This window comes from Chelonoidis abingdonii, chromosome 2 (assembly GCF_003597395.2).
Source record: "Chelonoidis abingdonii isolate Lonesome George chromosome 2, CheloAbing_2.0, whole genome shotgun sequence".
Taxonomy (NCBI): domain Eukaryota; kingdom Metazoa; phylum Chordata; order Testudines; family Testudinidae; genus Chelonoidis; species Chelonoidis abingdonii.
In genome coordinates, this window is record NC_133770.1 from 104368090 (window position 1) to 104381788 (window position 13699).

At 40.1% G+C, this 13699-nt stretch overlaps 1 protein-coding gene across 1 annotated transcript in view; it reads left to right on the plus strand.

Moving 5' to 3' along the window:
* Positions 1 to 13699, plus strand: part of CNTNAP2 (contactin associated protein 2) — a 2322964-nt gene that overhangs the window by 1772118 nt on the left and 537147 nt on the right. The window lies entirely within an intron of this gene.

The window sequence follows — 13699 nt, forward strand, 5'->3', positions numbered from 1 at the left end:
TGGTAACAGAAGGGTAGAAAGAAGCTTGGAAAAAAAAAAAAACACTCTTCCCTCATAGCCGAGAGAAACAAAACAGACAGAACAAAGACAAAAAAAACCCAGAAATTCCCTCCCTCACTTTGAAAAATCCGGTTTCCTGATTGGTCCTCTGGTCAGGTGTTTGGTTCCCCTTGTTAACCCTTACAGGTAAAAGAAACATTAACCCTTAGCTATCTATTTATGACAGTAATCTATGCTGTATTTCTCTCACACGTGCTTGGTTGTTTGTTCATTTAAGCATAGCTATAGGAAAACACAATATGCCAAAAGGTATTCAAGTAAAAATTAGCTTTTGGAGGTCACATTAAATGCACTTTGCATTATTCAACTCACGCTGGTGCCTTCAATGGTCCATGGAGCTATCTGCTCATGGCTCCAAAGTTTTGTCCCGCTCTCTCTCTCCTCTCACACACACACACACATGTCCCAACTGTCCACATTACTAAAACCACCACCACTGGCTATGAAGCTATATCACTAAGGTATTTATATGGGCTCCATCATTGTAATAGCTGAGTTCCTCACATTCTTTTATTGTATTTAGCCTCACAACATGCCTGCCTGAGAGGTATAGAAATGCTAGTATCCCCATTCTTACAGACAGGGGACTGAGGCACACCAAGGCTAAGTGATTTGCCCAAGGTCACATTAAGCATTTATAATGAGTGGATTACTTTTTCTTGTTTACCAGATAATAGTTTTGAATCTGTGGCTTCAATTAGATTTAATTACTTTCCCTACGGCTTTCAATTAAGAATGGCTTTTAAAGGAGAAGCCCTTTTATTACGTTTAAATTACTTTCCCCCTGCCTTGCAAGATAAAGGAGCACTTTAGAGAGGATAACTACTAAACAGGGATGGATTCGAAACAAAGGTAATTTAAGACTTTACACACATGGCGCTGTTGAGCTACAAAGGGTTTGTTTCACACCTTCTCTGCAGACTTTCATCATTGCATGTGATTGATTTTCAATTAACCTCGTGATTCATATAGGTAAGATTTGAACTGGACTTCAGTTTAGTGATAAATTTGCAAAGCAGTATAAAGAGTTATTGTTCATTGAAGTTGCACAGCCAAATACCTGCAGTCTTTCCTGAAAATTTAGGAGTAAATATAAAACAAAACTCCCCACAATTATAGGCATTACTATGAGATGATTGACTGTGATGTGGGTATGTCCAAAGGTGAATTTGAACAGTTATTTCACAGTAATGGCCTCAAGAAAAGAATTGGAACCCTATGGACCCCATTTTTTTTTTTTTTTTACAAAAATTCAAATTCAAATTTAAAATACAAAAGCTTTTTTTCTCCTGCTGATAATAGCCCACTTTAATTGATTAGTCTCATTAGAGTTGGTATGGCAACACTATTTTTTTCATGTTCTGTGTGTGTGTGTGTGTGTATGTGTGTATATGTTTATGTGTGTGTGTGTATACATATTATATATATATGTGTGTGTATAATATATATATATGTGAGTGTGTGTGTATATGTAATATACTGTATTTTCCATTGCATGCGTCTGATGAAGTGGGCATTAGCCCATGAAAGCTTATGCCCAAATAAATTTGTTATTCCAGAGTAATTCCCCAGGAAACACTCTTGTTCCAGAATGTTTTTCTCTGAGTTAGCTTAATCCACTTCCTATGAAGTTACAGAATAGGATCCTCTATTATGACATAATGCTGTTTGCTTTTATGTAGAATCCTTTAGAAAAAGCTTCCTCTAATGTTTTACAGTAGGAATCAGCTACAAAGGAAAGCAAAAAGGAAGGGTTTTAAGAGAAGACTAAAGTGCAGAAGTACCTTATTTACCGTCTTTCAAGAGATTTACAAGGGTTTTATAATCTGACTGGGAAAGTTTTTCTCTTGCTGTCATTTAGTTAAGGTAAATTACATTATGTGGCTACTTTTTGGCTGAAAAGACAGTGTACCAGGCAGCCTGTCTGAATTGCTACAGTTGGCAAAAGGAGTAACCATAAATCAGTCTCTTTGTGAATGATATTTAAGGGCTAGTCTGCTGCGCAGCTGTACCGCATCTGGTGAAAACTCTGTGCCGGTAGGAGAGAGCTCTCCCGTCAGTATAATAAAACCACTTCTGTGAGAGGCAGTAGCTATGTCCGCGGGAGCTCTTCTGCCAACATAGCATTGTCCACACTGGTGCTTAGGGCAGTGTAACTTGCATTGCTTGGGAGGGGGTGTGGCTTATTCACAGCCCTGAGCAACATAAGTTAAACCAACATAAATGGGAGTGTGTACAAATCCTAAGACTTGCACACAATGCAAGAGAGCCTCACTATGAAAAAAATAGTGGCGTTAAAGCTATGTACGCAGCTCAGCTATATTATGGCTACTAGTGTACTGCATTGACTTGGAGACCCAAATAAGTTACATTTAAGTGGCTGAATCAGTACATGAACAGTCAGCCGTGAAGTTGACTAAAGTTAGTTGTAAAACTCAAAGATACTCATATGGTATCTTTTGTATACAAACCTTTGTTGTAAACATTTTAAAACTATATATAAATAAAAGATCACAGGTTGGGGGGATTTTCACGATTTCCACATTCTCCATAAAACTGTGATTTACACAGAGCCCTGGGTGTAAAGAGAAAGTTCCATCTCCTAGGTTTTTTGTGACAAAGGACTGACTCTGGTTTAGGCATGTAACTGCAGGGCAAGGTTCACAGCTATGCACCTTTGAGGAACAGGGCTTAGGCCACATTCCTCTCCTTGCTGTTTCTTTCCTACCGGCTAGTCTAAGTGGCTGCCCGCTCAGCTTGCTGGTTTCTGTGAATCCCTTTCTTTAGGGCCCTAACTTTTCCTATACATGCAAGGGGAGGCTGGGTGCCTAACCTGGGGTTGTGAATTCCACTAGGCAGCTGAGCACCTGAAAGTTAGGCATTGCAACACCTGTGTTCCCCCTTGTGAATCTAGCAACAGGAGAGAGAGGAATAGTTTTCATTTTACTGTATTGGCTGAACACTTAGACCATGAGTGAAATAAAAATTTTATTGTTTTCATTAAAATCACACATAATCTCATAAAAAAAACAATCTTCCCCACAAACTTCCTTGTGGTTGGACTTTACAAAAACTAGACAAGCCATTTACAACACACACTTTGCTTCTCTACAAAGGAAAAGAGACACTAAACTATTACATGCCACAAAGGGCCACAACAGTGGTTCCCTTAACTCACCTAACAATATTATTAATCTATCCAGCTATACTCTTAGCCTGGCAGAAGAGTCTGTCCTATCTTGGGGCCTCTCCTTCTGCCCCTCCACCCCAATGAACATGATACAGTTCTGCTGTGACCTGGAATCCTACTTTTGACGTCTCCGACTCAAGGAATATTTCCAACACATCTCTGAACAGCACATTAATCCACAGAAACCTTCCTACTAACACTACAAAAAGAAGGATTCTGCGTGGACTCCTCTGGAAGGTTGAAACAACAGAGTGGACTTCTACATAGAGTGCTTCCGCCAACATGCACAGGCTGAAATTGTGGAAAAGCAGCATCACTTGCCCCATAACCTCAGCCATGCAGAACACACCGCCATCGACAGCCTCAGGAACAATTCTGACATCATAATCAAAAAGGCTGACAAAGGAGGTGCTGTCGTCATCATGAATAGGTTGGAATATGAATGAGAGGCTGCTAGGCAGTTCTCTAACACCACATTCTACAGGCCGGTACCCTCTGATCCCACTGTCAAAGTTAGACTCAGGACTCACAGTTTGTCAGACCACTCTGTTTTATTAGCACAGCCCTCTGCTAATATACCCAGAGAATGTGAGCACCATGCAAGACACAAACCGTCTTATTTATACAGATAAAAGGGCAAGCACTTAGCAAGCTAACAAAGGAAGCAGAATCTGATAGGTTTACCTGGGCTAGGCATGCATATCTTATTTCCTTACTAACTATTACCGATCTTCTGTTAATGTTTCACCATTAGCACCCTTGTTTATGCCTAATGTTTGTTTTCCTAGCACCTGTATTTCAACATTTCTTATTTCTGCTTAAAGGTACATACAACATTTCTTTAATCCTTTCTATTTTCACAATATAATTCATTCTACTTTCACACTTAGCTCATCTGTCAGTCTTGATCTGGACTCTCAAAGAGAAAAACATTATGACATGGACAAAGACAGATCTACATGAAAAAATTAGAAGAAGAAAAATCCTCACTTCAGATATAAAACACTCTTGGAATGCAACTGATGAGGTTGTATAATGTAAATACCATTAACAGGAAGAGGCAGGCTAAACCAGACACTTTCTAGGAACATGGTTCTCTCTCTTACCTCATGGATTCCATACAAAATAAGTGTTGATAGGCATAGCCGATGACAGGAATATAATCCCTAGTCACCAGATGTCCCTCCTAAGAGCAGTGAAGTTTATCTGGAGGTTCTCTTTTTAAATCACCATAAATGAACCTTGCGTGGACTTCTCCTGAAAGTCAAAATGATAGACTGGACTTCTACATAGAGTGCTTCTATCAACATGCACGGGCTGAAATTGTGGAAAAGCAGCACACCACATTCTACAGGCCATTACCCTCTGACCCCAGTGGGGATTACCAAAAGAAACTACACCATTTGCTCAAGAAACTCCTTAAAGAAGCACAAGAACAAATCTACACTGCCACATCCCTAGAGCCCCGAACAGGGGTATTCTATCTGCTACCGAAAATCCACAAACCTGGAAATCCTGGATGCCCCATCATCTCAGGCATTGACACTCTGACAGCAGGATTATTTGGTTATGTAGACTCTCTCCTCAAGCCCTACAGTACCAGCACTCCTAGCTATCTTTGAGACACCAGTAACTTCCTGAGGAAACTAAATTCCTTTGGTGATCTTCCAGAAAGCACCATCCTAGCCACTATGAAGCTCTCTACACGAACATGCCATACAAAGATGGACTACAAGCCATCAGGAATAGCATCACTGATACCATCAAACCTCGTGGCTGGACTTTTTCTTCACCCACAACTATTTCAGATTTGGAAACAATTTATACTTTCAAGTCAGCACGACTGCTATGAGTACCCGCATGGCCCCATAGTATGCCAACATTTTTATGGCTGACTTAGAACAATGCTTCCTCAGCTCTTGTCCCCTTATGCCCATACTCTACTTGAGCTACAGTGATGACATCATCATCTGGACCCATGGGAAGGAGGCCCTTGAGGAATTCCACCAAGATTTCAACAATTTCCATCCCATCAACCTCAGCCTGGACCAGTCCACACAAGAGGTCCACTTCCTAGACACTACAGTACTAATAAGCAATGGTCACATAAACACCACCCTGTACCAGAAGGAATACCCAGACAATCACCGATTACTGGCCAGGACAGGGCCCAACAAAAACAATAACAGAACTCCACTAGCCGTTCATGTGCTTCAGTCCCCCAACCTAAACTCTCCAGCACAATCAAGATCTACAACCCTATTCCTGAGGAATGATCCATCACTCTCTCTCAGATCTTGGGAACAGGCCAGTCCTGCTTACAGACAGGCCCGCGCAACTGAAGCAAATACTCACTAGCAACACCCACAACATAAAAACACTAACCCAGGAAGCCTATCCTTGCAACAAAGCCCATTGCCAACTCTGTCTACATATCTATTCAAGGGACACCATCATAGGACCTAATCATATCAGCCACACCATCAGAGGCTCATTCACCTGCACATCTACCAATGTGATATGTGCTAGCAATGCCCCTCTGCCATGTACATTGGCCAAACCGGACAGTCTCTACACAAAAGAATAAATGGACACAAATCAGACGTCAAAAATTATGACATTCAAAAACCAGTAGGAGAACCCTTCAACCTCCCTGCTCACTCAGTTACCGACCTAAACGTCACAATTCTTCAACAAAAAGACCTTCAAAAACAGACTCCAACGAGAAACTGCAGCACTGGAATTAATTTGCAAACTGAACATCATTAAATTAGGCTCAAATAAGGACTGGGAGTGGATGGGTCATTATACAAAGTAAAAACTATTTCCCCATGCTAATTTTCCCCCTACTGTAACTCACACCTTCTTGTCTCTGTTTGAAATGGGCCATCCTGATTATCACTACAAAAGGTTTTTTTTTTCTCCTGCTGATAATAGCCCACCTTAATTGATTAGTCTCATTAGAGTTGGTATGGCAACACCCATTTTTTCATGTTCTCTGTGTGTGTGTGTGTATGTAATATACTGTATTTTCCATTGCATGCATCTGATGAAGTGGGCTTTAGCCCATGAAAGCTTATGCCCAAATAAATTTGTTAGTTTCTAAGGTGCCACAAGTACTCTTCTTTTTTTCGTTACATGATCACAGTTCCCAATCCCAATCTCCCATCCCCTGCTCTTGATCCAGTCTCAGTGCCCACCGGCTCATTGTCCTGGTGTCATTTTTCCATCAAATCCCAGCTCACCCCCACACTCACAAATCTGTCTCCTCCCTACCTCTGACCCATTCTTAGTCCCAGTCTCCTACCTTGGGTCCCCGTCTGATTTCAGTCTTTCTTTCCCTGGCTCCCAGTCCCATTTTCCTTGCTCAGTCAGTCCTAGTGTCCACCCTCTCTGCTTAAGTTCCAACCCCTCCAGCCTCCTTGTCCCAATTTACTTCGGCCCACCTGGTCTTCCCATTGTTCCCTCTGCATTTGAGTCAAGCAGTTTCTTCCTCCGATGCTGCTGGACATCATCAAGTGAACACTGAGAGCACAGATGATGTTGGTTCCACTGCCTAGCCCTGGCATAGCCTGTTGTAGCCCAGAGTTGTAATTGCAGGGAAAAGTCTTGCTCAGCTCTGAGCTGGAGCATGTCTAATGCAGATGGAGTCTTTGGAGATGCCAGATGTGATGCTCTAGTGAGCATGTGCAAACTGTTATTTTTCAAAGGCCTATAACTTGGCCAAATTTATGTGGATTTTCACATGGATGGCAAAAGGCACATCTCTGACAAAAAGGTCACCTCCCAGCCAAACTTCAAGATCCTTCTCTAAAGCTTCTCAAAAAAAAAAAAAAAAAACTTTCCAGAATTTTTTTAGCACAGGCAAAATCATATATTTTTCCCTAGCCTCCTTCCCGGGAATGTCTGAACTATTTTGACTGATTTTTTTTTTTAAAGTCATCTTGAGGTAGACAGCCTGGCATGGAAAATTTCAGCCCAAAGGGTTTAAATTTGGCAAACTTAAGCAATTGAAAACAAGGTCTTACAGTGGAAAGTGTCTTAATTACCTTCATACTGGGTGATGCTACCAGCTTTGCATTATAGTAAGAATTGTTTGCAGATTTCTTTATAAATGAGGCAACTCACAGGGTAATGTGCTATAGATTACACTATTACTGCCACAGATCAACAAAAAGTCTTTTATCCAGGCAGCAATTATAATTCATACCCATCTCACATCCCAATCCTTTTTGTTTTTTTTAACCACAATGGGACTTTCCTTAAAAGTTGTTACTAGGATTTTCAAGAATACATAATCAATTCTTCATATAAAACAAACTGTACTTAGACTGGAATGGATCCAACTAGTCTCTCTCTAATCAGGAAACCAGCTGTGTTTAATAGGGATGTTTGTATAGGAACATCACTTTCTGTGATTTTTTTTTTTTAAAGCACTACTAAATGTACCTCAAGGGATGGAACTGTATTAGCTGGGGAATAGAATAGATGTTCCAGTACCAATTCTGTCTCTAATTTCTGTGGTTTTTCTCAAATCCATTAGAGCATTACATGCTGAGTGTCACTTGTACCAAGCCTAATAGGAGGAATAAAGCAATTTTCGTGTATACTCTGATAGTAGAAACATGTTGGAAAATGTTCTCATATGTAAGACTAGAATCTGCATTAACATACATCTGACATCAATTACAGTTGAAAAGTATTGATATGCTTATAATAAGAAATCAGATGCACACAATTCCAAAGAAATCAGATGCACACTGCTAAACCCAGTAAGGAAACAAACATATTTGCCTCTCCCTGTGCCCTCTTCCCCGTAAGACCAAACATACTGAGCCACCCTTCTTTTCCTTTAATCAATCAATATAAAATGCAGAACAATGGCTACTACATGCTTTGAAGAACACGAGTATTAAATGTTAAACCACTAGATGGTGTGTCTCCACCATTTATGATCATTCAGTCACCTTTAGAGTCTGGAGTTATTATGGGGTGGAGCCATCGTATTTACAAAGGAAAACACCAGTGGAAAGCTGAAGTGACCAAGCTGATGTTCAGATACTAAATATGAGTTCATTCAGTGTCACTACAATTGCTTTTGAAAAACAGTTCTGTGCTCCAGTGAATGATTAAAACTAAATTTACCAGTAGAAGTTTTCCTGAGAGGAAGGAATGCATCAGTGTGCCTGAAGTCTGACAGATACTATTTATGGAATGAGAAGGTAATTCAGTCTTCATATCCATTTAATCCTTGTTCAGCTTCAGATAGCTAGAAGGGTGATAATGTAGACTTCAGTCCACTATAAAACTGACCTCCAACTTATTTAATATAGACCATCATGGCCATTGGCTCACATGGTGATGATTTTCAATCCAATGATGAGCTACCACCATTTTAACAAGAGACTTCCACAAAAATTCCTACCTCTTAATTTGATATCTCCCCAACCCTAGTTTGAGCACAGAGAGGAGGGGTGAGGGCCTGGAGAATTTATTTATTTGCTTTTCCATTTAAAAAAATCATAACCAGGCAGAGGGAGATTACGTTTGTTTGCAAAGTGGTACATATAGCTTGTGTCATGGGAAGTCAGAAGGAGAGAGCCAAGCACTATTCTCCTCTACTATTTTTTGGAAATGGTTTTGAAAATTCTTGACACTGATGTGGTTTGTTTCATTCAAAAGGTCTTCAGGAATATTTTTACTAGCATCAGGGATTAGAGGTCTGGTTGGTCCCAATGTAAAGCCCAGCCTGACCCGAGTGCAGCTAAACCAAACCCGATCTGAGAGTGTTCAGTCATTTTAAAAACTGAGCTGACCCCAACGCTTTCCCCACAACCTGTGTCAGTGCTGCTGCCACATTATATGTGGAGCTTGTCCTGGTGAGGGCTTCCTGCTCCCAGGCCCTGTGCCTGTGATCCATCCCCAATCGCCTCCACCTGGCCGGCTCCCCCAGGCACCACTATCTTGCTGAGCTCTGCATGCTGCAGAGTAGAGGCACTGTGACTTGTTGGCACACAGAATTTAGGAAGGTGGCGGCAACTGGCAGAGCAGGGCATGCAGCTGCTGCTGCACAACCCTAGAGGCAGGAGGAGGTGATCAGAGATGACCCAACCCACGTCCAAAAGTGTTGGATTGTTTTCAGACCTGATCTGAACATATACATGTTAGAGGGTTGTTACAGGAGTGAGTGGGTGAGATTCTGTGGCCTGCGTTATGCAGGACGTCGGATCATAATGGTCCCTTCTGACCTTAAAGTCAATGATTCTATGATACAGGTTGTTGGGACCAATCAGGTCAGGTTGCAAGGCTCTATCAGGGATAAGTCCTGCTGACAGGTATCATTTAGCAGTAACCAGGATGATGAATTCCAACTTATTACACCACATACTGCACAGGATGCAGTCTAAGGTGGATTATGTTTCATAAATAAGAAGTGTAGTAGGCAGGGGCAGCCCTAGGCATTTTGCTGTCCCAAACACGGCAGGGAGGCTGCCTTCGGCAGCTTGCCTGCAGGAGGTCCCTGGTCCTGCGAATTTGGTGGCAGCCTGCGGGAGGTCCGCCAAAGCCACGGGACCAGTGGATCCTCCGCAGGCATGCCACCGAAGGCAGCCTGCCTGCAGCCCTCGCGACAACCAGCAGAGCACCCCCCACGGCTTGCTGCCAAGCACGCGCTTGGGGTGCTGATGCCTGGAGCCGCCCCGGTGGTAGGGTGACCTATGCAAAACAATTTTTACACTAGTCTAAGAATTGTGGGGAGAGGTCTCCAGCCAAAAAGTCGCCTCAGAAGAAAGCAATGTAGATGATTGGGGGTGAGGGGAAGCAGAGCCTGGTCAAAGCTAGGAACCTTCAAAAGAAACGAAAAAAATCCTCAAGGAAGCAGCTGGTATCTTCCACCAAAAAAGAACAGTTGGGAATAAGTCTGCTCTGTGCTGAAAAATGCAGCATTCATGATGGACCCTTTAGGTTTGTAGTGAGCATGATGACTTATACAATTATTCAAAACTTCTAGTCAGAGATTAGTTGTGCTTCAGATTACCACTAGAACAAAAATGATAGCCGTAAAGGTAAAGTACGCAGACTGAAAATGATGTCCCTGAAATGGAAGACAACAGATTACAGTTCTTAACAAGGATGCCCACCAAAGTATGCTGAAAATAAACTTTTTGACAGTTTCCTTTGCAATGGATTCATTTTATTTCTGTCTCTGTGTCAACAGGAGGCCTTTCGTCTATTATTTTCACCAGAACAGTTCCAAGTACTTTCCCTCCCTGGTTAGGCTCTGGAAAGTGAGAAAAGCTAAAAAGAATGATGTCAGCAGTAGTACCGTACTCTATATACAGAATCTCTCCACAAGCTTCCAAGTAGCTATCAGCAACAAATGAACTTCAGGTTTCATTAACTTCTGTGTTTTTAAGTGGTTATTTTTAAAATGGTGAATTAATAAGATTAAAAGGTGTCTAAATTGCATGTTTTAACAGCCCTTCACTAACTTTTAGTTAAGGAAATTTAAAATGTTTGAAGTTTTATTTATTTTTTCCACAAACAAATATAAAACCTATGATGTTGCATAGAGCTAATTTTACTATATTCTGATTCTTTGACATTTAAAAAATATTGCACGAATTAAAATGAATGATTTTGCCTTGTGTTTTCTCCTGAATAAAAAGTATTGTGAATGCAGAATGGTTTCTAGAGTAGCTGGAAATCTAAGTGCTTAGAGATTATGGTGATGTGCACACAGTAAACTAATTAGGGCCTTGATCCTGCAAGGGAATGGGGCATGTTTAGATCCAGCGTTTTGGTTCTATATAAATCTGTTTTGATTGGGTAATTGTGCACTCTCATGTGTTCTTGCCCCACCAGTGACTGGCCCTATTTAAGTTTAGTGGCAAAGACACATAGGCTGCACAGTTAAGCAGAGTAAAACTCTAACTATATAATCTCTCAGAGCCTTAAGGATAGTAAACATGGTAACCGGGCACTATATTTTTGCTAGAAGTCGATAGAGGACCTGCCAGGTCCTGAAGATTTCCCACAGGGGAGAAATTGTATAGCATTGTTTACTTCTGCTAATGTAATAGGAGCTTATGTATGTTTGGCAGGGCTGTTAATTAATCTCGGTTAACTCACGTAATTAACTTTAAAAATTAATTGTGATTAATTTAATAGCACTTATAATCACACTGTTAATAGAATACCAATTGAAACTTATTAAATATTTTGGATGTTTTTTTCTACATTTTTCAAATACATTGATTTCAATAACAACACAGAATACCAAGTGTACAGTGCTTACTTAATATTTTTATTACAAATATTTGCATTGTAAAAATGATAAACAAAAGAGAGATTTTTCAATTCACCTCATACAAGTACTGTAGTGCAAACTCTTTATCATGAAAGTGCAATTTACAAATGTAGATTTTTTTTTGTTACATAACTGCGCTCAAAAACAATGTAAAACTTTAGAGCCTACAAGTCCACTCAGTCCTACTTCTTGTTCAGACAATCACTCAGACAAACAAGTTTGTTTACATTTATGGGAGATAATGCTGCCCCCTTATGATTTACAACTTCACCTGAGAGTGAGAACATGCATTCACATGGCACTTTTGTAGCTGGCATTGCAAGGTATTTATGTGCCAGAAATGCTAAACATTTGTATGCTCCTTCATGCTTCTGCCACCATTCCAGAGGACATGCTTCCATGCTGATGATGCTCGTTAAAAAAATTGTGTTAACTAAATTTGTGACTGAACTCCTTGCGGGAGAATTGTGTGTCTCTTGCTCTGTTTCACCCACGTTCTGCCATATATTTCATGCTATAGCTGTCTCGGATGATGACCCAGCACATGATGTTCATTTTAAGAACACTTTCTCTGCAGATTTGACAAAACGCAAAGACGGTACCCATGTGAGATTTCTAAAGATATTTATAGCACTCGACCCAAGGTTTAAGAATATGAAATGCCTTCCAAAATCTGAGGAGGAGGAGGTGTGGAACATGCTTTCAGAAGAGTTACAAGAGCAACACTGCAATGTGGAAGCTACAGAACCCAAATCACCAAAAAAGAAAATCAACCTTCTGGTGGTGGCATCTGACTCAGATAATGAAAATGAACATGCATCGGTCCACACCACTTGGATCGTTATCAAGCAGAACCCATCATCGGCATGGATGCATGTCCTCTGGAATGGTGGCTGAAGCCTGAAGGGATATATGAATCATTAGTGCATCTGGCACGTAAATATCTTGCAACGCTGACTACAACTGTGCCATGCAAACATCTGTTCTTGCTTTCAGGTGACATTGTAAACAAGAAGTGGGCAGCATTATCTCCTGCAAATGTAAACAAACTATCAGCGTGATAGGCTGAACAAGAAGTAGGACTGTGTGGACTTGTAGGCGCTACAGTTTTACATTGTTTTATGTTTGAGTGCAGTTATTTTTTGTACGTAATTCTACATGTGTAAGTTCAACTTTCATGATAAAGATATTGCACTAAAGTACTTGTATTGAAAAATACTATTTATTTTGTTTTTACAGTGCAAATATTTGTAATGAAAAATAATATAAAGTAAGCACTGTACATGTTGTATTCTGTGTTGTAATTGAAATCAATATATCTGAAAATGTAGAAAATATCAAAAAATATTTAAATAAAGTGTATTTTATTCTTTAAAAGCGTGATTAATTGTGATTAATTTTTTTAATCATGCGATTAATCACAATTAAGTTTTTTAAATCACTTGATAGTACTAATGTTTTGGTTAACTTGTTTTAAATTGTTTCAGTGAAAACAGTAGTTGAAATAGATTACTTTAACTGACCAGTGATTTAAAAAAAAAAAAAAAAAGTTTAAGCAACAGCTTTATTTCAGGATCACTTGCTTACCTAATTACAGGATAAGGGACCAAAATGTTGAAATTCAAGAGTTAAGGTAGATCCAATAGCACCCTAACCGTGAGAATAGTTTTTGTACAGGTCTAGTATATGACCCAAAATAAATGGCATAGACATAACGTGACTCTAATAAATGTCAACATGCACACCTTACATATTCCTTCACTTATCAACCAAGCACCTCACTACAATCTCTTTTCCAGACCCAAATTTGAAATAAGATTGATGTGGAGCCAAGAAATCTGTGGATTTGAAGTGTAAGTGGCATTGATCCATTACCATCCACTCAAATACTTTCTCTGGAAATGGGAGACTACACACAGACTAGCAATTGGTAAGGTTAACATCAATCTCACCACTGCTTGTTTTACTATAACTGACGTTTTGCCCTTTTGATGAATGCAGCCACTCATCCTCATCATTATATGTTGAGCAAGGTAGGTATCAAAGATAGGCTATTCAGTTAATCAAGCATTTCTATTAGCTGAAAAACAACTACAATTCTAAGTGCTTTATAATTATCAGTTACAAGGAGACTCTATTTT